General features: G+C 42.4%; 1 protein-coding gene across 1 annotated transcript in view; it reads left to right on the top strand.

Annotated features, from left to right (window-relative positions):
• Positions 1–457: 457 nt before the first annotated feature.
• Positions 458–8,849, top strand: part of PIK3R1 (phosphoinositide-3-kinase regulatory subunit 1) — a 92,781-nt gene continuing 84,389 nt past the window's right edge. The window contains 1 exon segment of the mRNA XM_006169527.3: positions 458–481. The gene's annotated coding sequence lies outside the window, so the exon portion shown is untranslated.

The raw sequence follows: 8,849 nt of genomic DNA, 5'->3' as shown, positions 1-8,849 counted from the left end.
CGCTTTAGCGGGAAGGAGCTATCCCTCTCCCGCGGCCCTCCGGCTGCAGCCCGGGTAGCCGCCCGGCCCTTTCCCAGGCGGGGTCCCAGCAGCTCGCCCCCCAGCCCCCGCCTTCCGAAGTTTGCCGGCCTCCTCTTCCGGGGTGGGGGAAGTGCGCCTCAGGGCGGTTGGTCGCTGGGGCCCTACCTCGGCGTCTCGTGCGGGCCAAGCTTGGGCAGGTTGTTGGAGGCATATTTAGTGGGGTCTAGAAACCGCCCGGAAATCCAGCTTTTAATAAGGCTTGGCGAGACTGGAGGGACCTGCCCAGCAATATGGAGCCGGCTGGGGAGAGGGAGGGAGCGTGCATGCCGGAGCTAAAAGATCGTGGGGAGATTGTCTGGAAACCACAGCTCTAACATTCACTTCCCAAGGGTAGTTAACTGACCTGCAGATCACAAGACAAAGAACAGAAAAGCTCTGGCCAGGCCCCCGGGACCGAAATGTACGTTGGTAACCAGAATTCGAGCATGAAATATAAGGGTGTAAGCCGAATGGATGTTACGTGTTGAATGCAGAATGTGTGTGAACTCGATCTGGGGAAACGCTGCTCCTTCTCGGGGCTCTCTGAATGTCTGAAAGGTCTCACTCCCACCATTAATCCCCGGCGGAGCTGCAGCGCTGTCCGAGTGTGAGTTTACTCTTTGGGGGTGCGGTGAGGGCCTCATGACTTTAGTTTTTTTTTTTTTTTCCTCCTGTTCTTTTCCTCTTTGTCAGTCCAGTCAATGAGAAGTACGAATGGATAAAGCAGTTCCGGGTTTTGAATGCAGCAGAAGATTGTCATTTCAATGTGATGAGGTTCCAATTTTAGTTGTTAGGCGGGATATTCAGAAAGCTTATTGACTAGAGCTTTATGTGGAATTATATTTTATCATTTCATTAGCTTGTGTTTATTACGTTCTGGCAACCTGAAAAATGATTAGATATTAGATAGGAAAGGTTGGAGTTAAGACAGTTCATTTCGAATGCAGGCTATCAGAGGAGTAGATCAAAATGTAGATCATTAGGAATTTGGTTACTTTTGCACGGGAGAAGGCCACAGACTGCTTCTTTCATTGAAAAAGAGGGGGGAGTACCTTACTAGCCATAACTTTTTGACAGATAACACTGTTAAACTATTTCAAAGCAAGCAGATGATAGTTTTAAGTATAGAAGTTGCTTAAACTTAGGAAGAAGTGTGTTACAAAGAAATTATCCCTAGTGGCGATTTATTTTTTAATCTCTGATATTTGGAAGGTAGATTGTTTCAGCGTCAGGGTTTAAATTGGAAGGGCCAATGGGGAGGCTCTCTGCTTTGCAGTAGTGCTGGATACTATCCCTGTCGGCTGCTTGAACTTTTATATGCCAGTTACAGGTAGGTACCAGAGTCACACTCATTTTTCTATAGAAATGTATACATTTTTATGATTGGGAGAAAGTCTTATATACCAGAATCTGGCTTTCAGTTCTGTGCCTTCACTTTTAACTTTCATCTTGATTTGGGACCTGTTCTTAGTTACATAACAGAGCTCCCCAAGGTACACACTGCTATCTGCTACTTTATCTGCTTTTTGAAAATGATGATATCTTTATGTCTTATCACATCTTGATTCTGTATAGTCAATGTAAAAAGCACGTCACTTTCCATTAATTACATATATTTTTCTTTATTTCTTGAGTTTAAATGAATTAAGCTCAGGAAATCCCCACAGTACAAAGTTAGTTTGGGAGACTGGAGTGTATAAACATTAGAGGAATACATATGTTGGTTATTAACAGTGATGATGATAGTTTGCGTTTATCTTCTGGAAATGTTCATTGCACCTTCGCTGACTTTTGAAGAGTTTTGAATCTTAAATGCAAACCACTGAGCTCACCCAAAGTTTGTACTGTTAAAAGCGTTGGCCATTCCTTTAATTACATTTTTTCCATGAATGCCTTGTAATTTTTAAGTTGGTATGTTAATTGAAACTTCCCTTTTTTCTCTTAGTAGTTTAAGGGAGTGTTATAAAAAAGCATCCACTCTGAAAGATTGTCCACATGTCGTTAAAACAGGAACAGTTATCTTTCAGCTTTTATTGTATTTGCATTTTGCGATTTGCAAAATGTGTTTTATTGACGAAAGAGATGCCGAATGAGCAGAGTGAAGAAAAATTGATTTTATTGTCAATTAGAATATAGCAAGCTGAGATGATATTTGTATTTGGGTTTTTACTTTTGCTTCTCACATTGGAGATGTACACAAAGCAGAAGAAATAGGAAGTGCTTAAGTATCAGTGTGTTATAGGTTTGAGACAGGCACCCCACACAGATCTGCACCTTCCAGGGCAGAAGCCTTTGGGGGTAAGGCATGAGAGTAAAGTATCTTAGCGAAGTCTTGGAAGACTAGAAAGTTACTTATCCTCAAAAAGGATTATCAATTTAGTTTTTACTCTAGGAAGCTTAGTGTAAATTACATCACAACTTGTTATCAAAAACCTAGGTTGTGATTACTTTTGAAAATATTCATATTATTTATTGCATTTTTTCTATGCCTTTTCCACCTACACCCTAATGTGATTATTCACTAGATTCTGCCAATACTCTTATTGGAATTACTTGCCTAAATGAGTGGCAATTAAAGTCCATTTCATGTACATTAAGCCAAATGAGCTGAAAAATAGGCTATGTCATTACTCATAAATTTGTCTGGTAGGCTTATGTTATGTGCTATTATTATTTTTTGAAAAGGTAGAATGAGTGTAGTACAGTTTTTACTTGGGGGAGAAAAGAGTCTACTATAAAAATATTATTGGAGATTTTATTCTGTGGCATTGTTTTCCCTGAAGTAAATCAAATACATACCCACTGGCACCTGTAGTCAAAATAGTTTTCAAGTTAATGATCACCCCAGAGAATACTGATGTCATGGGCGCCTGGCTAAAGTGTGAGGAGACTCCACCTGTGGACGCAGTGAGTTAATAAAACTGTGTGCCTGGGCTGCTGCAACTTGCCTCTTCCTTCCTCCCTGGATGCTCCAGGTCCAGACCTGGGGCTCAGCACAGGAACTGGAGCTATACCTTGAGGACGCTGCTGCTCAGTCCCTGGAGGGTTGCATTGGTGCTGTCGTCTTTTCTCTGAGGGTAATCCACCAGCAGCTATCAAACCCTGCTAGAGAGGATTATTGTCCTCTTCACTCCTGCCTGCTGTCTCATATTGTACACATGCATGTGCATGCATGCGTGCGTGCACATGCACACACACCTTCCAGGTTTCCTTTGCCCTGATCTCTGCAGAGCCATCCCTTACCACAGGTAGGGAGAGAACTGGCTAGACAACGGCCAAATGCAGTCTTCATCCACTTGTCTCTTCACTCAGAATTAAAGACAGTAGAGCGTTTTAGCCAGCTTCAGGATTCATTTAGAACTATTGGCAGCCGTTAGAGGGAATGCAAAAGAAAACTCCTGGTCAGTGTCTGTTTCTGTTTTCTTTCTTTCCTTTTCTTTCTTTCTTTCTTTTTTTTTTTATAATAAGAGTTTTTAAGTTTATTTCTTCTCTGAGTGAGAGAGACAGAAAGAAAGAGAGTGAGAGCGAGCGATCACCCTCAACAAGTTCTTGACACTATGATCTACCTCCAGCCCCAGCAGGTCACCCTCAGCCTCAACCTGCCTCTGATCACAGGCCCATTCATGCCTGGCATATTCAGGGAGATGGGAATCCAGAACTTTCCCATGTGGCTCAGCCTCACAAGTTTGGGTTTTTCTGCTGCGTCACCATCTAGCCCCTGTTCCTGTTTTAAACCTAAATTGTACAAATGGCATTAAGTGGCTTTTAACACTAATAATACTGACAGGAAAAATACCATACTGCAGTGTACTAGCTGTCTATGTTTAGGCAAATTATTTAACATTTCTCTGCTTGCTTTCTCATCTGTATAATAGAGATACCTGTACTTCAAGTGGTTGTCAGGATTAAATAAGTCAATATCTGTAAAATTTTATAAACTGTGCCTGGCACATAGGAAGTATTATGTTGACATTAATTAAACACTTATTATCAAGCATGGAGCAAATGCTTTACCAGTGTGTCTTCTGTTACTCCTCTTAATAAACCTGTGTGGTGTACGTTTGCTTATGACTGTCTCATAGATGATTAAAACTGTGCCATGGACAGGTTTGCGTACCCTGCTCAAAGTTAGGTATATCCAGGCACTGAAGAGGCAGCTGCTGGAGTCTGAGGCTCAGTCTGAGGCTCAGTACTTGTACTAACCTTCTTGCTAAGAATTTTACAGAATAGCATGCTTATTATTATTATTTTCCACAAGAAGTAAGAGGGACTTTAGGTCATCCTCTTCAGTGTTCTCACTCCCTGACTTTCTCCTCAGGTCTTCTCTACCACAATGTTGTGGAGAATGGAGTAACCAGCCTCATGGCCTTTTGGATGATAGGATCTGGCCCTCAGGTCCTAGAGACTGCATTGCCTTTTCTCCCAGCATCCTAAGGGCTGAGCACCTAAGGGCTGCCATCTGCCCAGCTGAGGTCACCCTGTTCTCTACTCCTGCAGGGGTAGGTGCTGTCCTATCACTTTGACTGCTTCCTGAAGAGCCCTGTCTCCTTGTTTCATTCGGGCTTATGTTGTGTGCACCCCACCCACATGCACACTCACACACATACACACAACACCTCAAAGGCTTGTAGGCAGAAATTGTAGCATGCATACCTGCTTACCCACAATGCATACCTGAGTATGGCAGCAGGCAACATGTTCTAGATAGTTGGGTGGCTTGAAAGTGAACTGAGATATTTGATGTCTATGACAGTAGGGTTAATCTGGGTCCATCATTCTCATTTTTTAAAATGTTTATTTATTTCTCCCAAAAAAGGGAGAGACACAGAGAAAGAGAGTTGGAAACCCTAACCAAGATCTTCACCCTGTGATGTCCTCAGCCAATATGGATCACAGCACATCTGAGAGCACCTACAGTGTATACCTAGTGGCCCCAGGGTATACCCAGACCCTTCCCGTGTGGCTCTGGTTGCATTACTATTGCGCCACCATCTGGCCTCTCATTTTATTGTAAGTTAGATAAACTTCACATAGCATGGAATTCACCCTGAGCCCATCATTTTAAATTGAAGGCAGTTCCTGAGGTTTACTAGGATAAACTTTGCTCAGTTTGATTTTTATTTATTCAGGACACTTACATTTGAAAGATAGAAAGATTTTTTTTTTAAATACTATTTTTCCCCCCAAAGATGATGAATGTAGCCGGAGAGCTTGCCCTAGACTCTGGGCCCTCATCGAGATCAGAAAGATGGGATATACAGGGAGGTGTGGGCTTTGGGCCTACGAACCCCTCTGTAGCCTTCCTGCCTTGACCGAAGACCCATTTTGTGCTGCCACCCAGTGCCAAATGCTACTTTCATCACAAGATAGGGTCACATGACTAGGGTATATTTTTTATTTACTTGATGTGATTTCAAAATATCTTTTATTCCTGCCTTCCCATCAAGTTTTCCAAATCCTTATCCTTTGTCAAAGGGGAGTGGAATAAGTCAGTAGTCAGGGCTGTCCAGAGTTTTGTTTGGGTTTTTGCCAAAATGCCTGCAAGTTAGAGATTTAGAATGAAAATCTACTTTTGAGTAGTTGTACATTAAACAGCCATAGGTTTCTATTTATCAAGCATCAGAAACAGTTTTAAGAAACAGAATGAGAAATGCTCAGTATCTTAGCAGAGACATTATATACTATTGATTAATGGAATTGCAGGCAGTCGTTTAGGGGCTTGAAAGACTCGAACAAAATAATTCCCTTTAAGGAATTTCAAACTGTTGCACATGATATTATTTAAGAGTAAGTTAATTTGTTGTTTTTCAATAGGGTTCCATCATACCTTTGCTTACAATAACATTGTGCATGCACTGTCTTGGGGTCTATTTCATAAAACTGCCTTGGTTATTTGAAGATACTAAATCATGGATGATGAACATTATTCACATATAAAAACCTTTACTGTGAATAATTATGTCAGATTTGGGTAGAGATAGTTCATTGTGCAGGTGCAGGTGGCCAGAGAGAATGGAGGCCTAATCTTGTGAATCTGGGAAAGATTAATCCTTACGATTGGATAGTCTGGGCTCTAAATTGGTCTCAGGTTACTGAGGTACTGCCAAAAGTCTGAGGTTGCTGGGGGTTCTGCAGTTCTGGGGAGAATTTGAGGACAAGAGTAGGGAGCGTGCCAGTCCTCTAGATGTGACAGCCCTCGTGACTGTGTAGTGATGTTTGGCGGATCCCTCTACGGGGGAGCTGAGTTGTTAGAAATTGTGCAGTGAGGGGACTAGGACAGTGACAGGGGCAGATGCCAAGATGGATACAGGTGGCAGAAGCTAAGCTCCTAGAGCAGAAATGGGCAGAATTCCAAAAGTGGGCAGCCTTCCAGAAGTGGTGTGCCCAGTATTCTTTTATTTACAAGTTTATGGACTTCTTTGGCAAAGATGCATGTTAATGAAGTTGCTTTGGAAGAAAATTTGCGTGACAGAGAGACTGTGTTTAGGACTTGATGTAACTCTTGCCAAGATACAATAGCTTCTTTTTGTGCAGGTGTGTGAAAGAGCCACCTTATACTGTCAGTAAGGCAGCTGTGTCAAAGAGTAAAAGGCAGACATTCAGAATTATCAGAGGTCAGCTTGTGCAGGCAAGGAGTCTGCATTGTTGACACCACTGACATATCTGGGCTGCCCTCGGCCATCGAAAGACTGAGCTCTGGCAGCAGGTTCTGGTGGCGTTATAAGTATGGATCACAACATGTCTGAGAGCACCTACAGTGTGTACAGGGCATCAGCACCAGCCTGCCTAGATCTGATTTCTGATTCCACCTCTCAGTTGCTCAGTCTCATCATGGCTATAATATTAAACTCTCTGCCTTTTCATTTCTTCATATGTAGAGGGCAAGTATATTTAGTACCCCTTTAATTATCTCGAGGTTTGAACGGGTTGATACATGTGTAGCTCCCAATATGTATTAGATGGTGATGACGAAGAAGATTATGGTTGAAGAGGGTAGTACGCACATAGCTCCCACTAATCGTTAGATGATAATGCTATAATGATGGCATTAAGATGGGCATTGCCGTCACGACACTGTACAGTGCACAGGAGGGTGGCAGTGTCATCCTCCTCTGCCTCAGTAAGGCTCTCTGGACCTTGCCACCACGTGATCCACCCCAACTACTTGTCTGCTCTCCCTCTTTTACAGCAGTTCCCTCAAAACACTTGAATTGCCCCCAAGTAGTGGCTGACCTTGGCTTGTTTAACCTGTCCTGTCTGCGTCAAGCTTCCTGGCCTTGATTGTGGAGTCTCAGAAGACACGAGTGATGTGTTCTACATGCAGTTCTACAGTCATAGAACATCTGGGGTTTGTTTTATCAGATGAAATGATTCTTACACAGAAAGGAAGGTTTTCCTCACAAGTGGCAAGGGAGAAAGCATGTCCAGGGCACGTGTTAGAGAATGTTTAGGACCTGGGCACTTCCGGGGAAGTGCAATTTTTTAGAGTCATCAGATTCCTCAAGCATCTTTTTTCCACTTGCACAGTTAGCTTCGGCAGACTCAAGCACAGTTTCCAGAGCTTTAAAACTTTGCAAGGTGTGGAGCCTCTTCTTACCACAGTGTCCCCTGGCGATGGGGAGGGACATGCATAGCTACATAGGTATGTTGTGCACAGGGACTTGCTTGATGATTACTGGGAATGTGAGAGATACAGAGTTAGAGAAAGAGTCAGGGAAGAAGGGAGAGATCGTTTTATTTCTGGTTCTGTAAAGAATCTGACCAGACTGGCCCACTGAGTGGTTGAAATAGAGGAAGGGGGACCAGCAGATGGTGTAATGGTTACATTGCTAGACTCCCACATGGCCCACCATGGTTCAAGTCCGGCCCTGCGAGCTTGAAACTCGGGCTGGGCACGTGTGTGTGCATGCCCAAAATCCCAAGAGGAGAATGGAGGAAAAGGGATTGTGGCATGGACATCCCCTGGGGTAGGAGTGGGTTGATTTCTTGCTTTCTGTTTCTCTGTCTCTCCAGCAAGTGTACATGCCCTACAGCAAAAATCTTCTAAAATAGATAAAAAGATACAGAGGAAGAGTCAGGCAGTGACTGGCATGAAGATCTACCCTACTGGTTGAGGGTCACCCCCCCAAAAAAGAAAGATTTACATTGCCAGGAAAAGCTAACAGTTTCAAGGCAGATTTGAAGGAATTAAATTATTCTTAGGCATATTGCCTGGTTTCTAAGCATTTAGGGATATGTAAATGTTCATGTTCTTTAGAGTTTTGTCTTTTTTGTACAGAGTACATTAGTACTAAAAATGAGATGTGCTAGTTCTACATTTTTGTGTGAATTTATGCAGTGAATATTTAATTTGATTCTGCATTTTTCAAAAGAAGAGGTTTTCTTCAAGCAGATAATGACTTATTTTTTTCATGTGTTCTGCAGCTTGCTTTAATTTTCTTTTTGCCTCTCATGACTGTAATGCAAAGTAGAGTACTATCCCAAATTAATATTCTCGCTCCGCAAAGACTTTCAGTGTTTGTTTTTGCTTCTTTTAATATGTAACTCCCCTAAGAGTGTTATTGTATTACAGCTAAGAGGCTTTAACCATGTAAAGTTGAATACTTTACACTCTCGAATGCCAACATAACAATTTATGATTCTGTTTTGTTTCTTAAGATACCTACACTGAAAAGTGCCTATAATATTAAACTTGAAAAGTGTTCCACTCTGCAAAACTTATAAAAGCTCTTTTGATAAAGCACAGTGAAATTATGGGGCTGTTTTTATTGCTTTATTGTGCAGCCAGC

Source organism: Tupaia chinensis, unplaced genomic scaffold (genome assembly GCF_000334495.1).
Source record: "Tupaia chinensis unplaced genomic scaffold, TupChi_1.0 Scaffold147123_1, whole genome shotgun sequence".
NCBI lineage: Eukaryota > Metazoa > Chordata > Mammalia > Scandentia > Tupaiidae > Tupaia > Tupaia belangeri.
The sequence above is the reverse complement of the archived record's forward strand: the minus strand, read 5'-3'. Positions and strand labels throughout refer to the sequence as shown.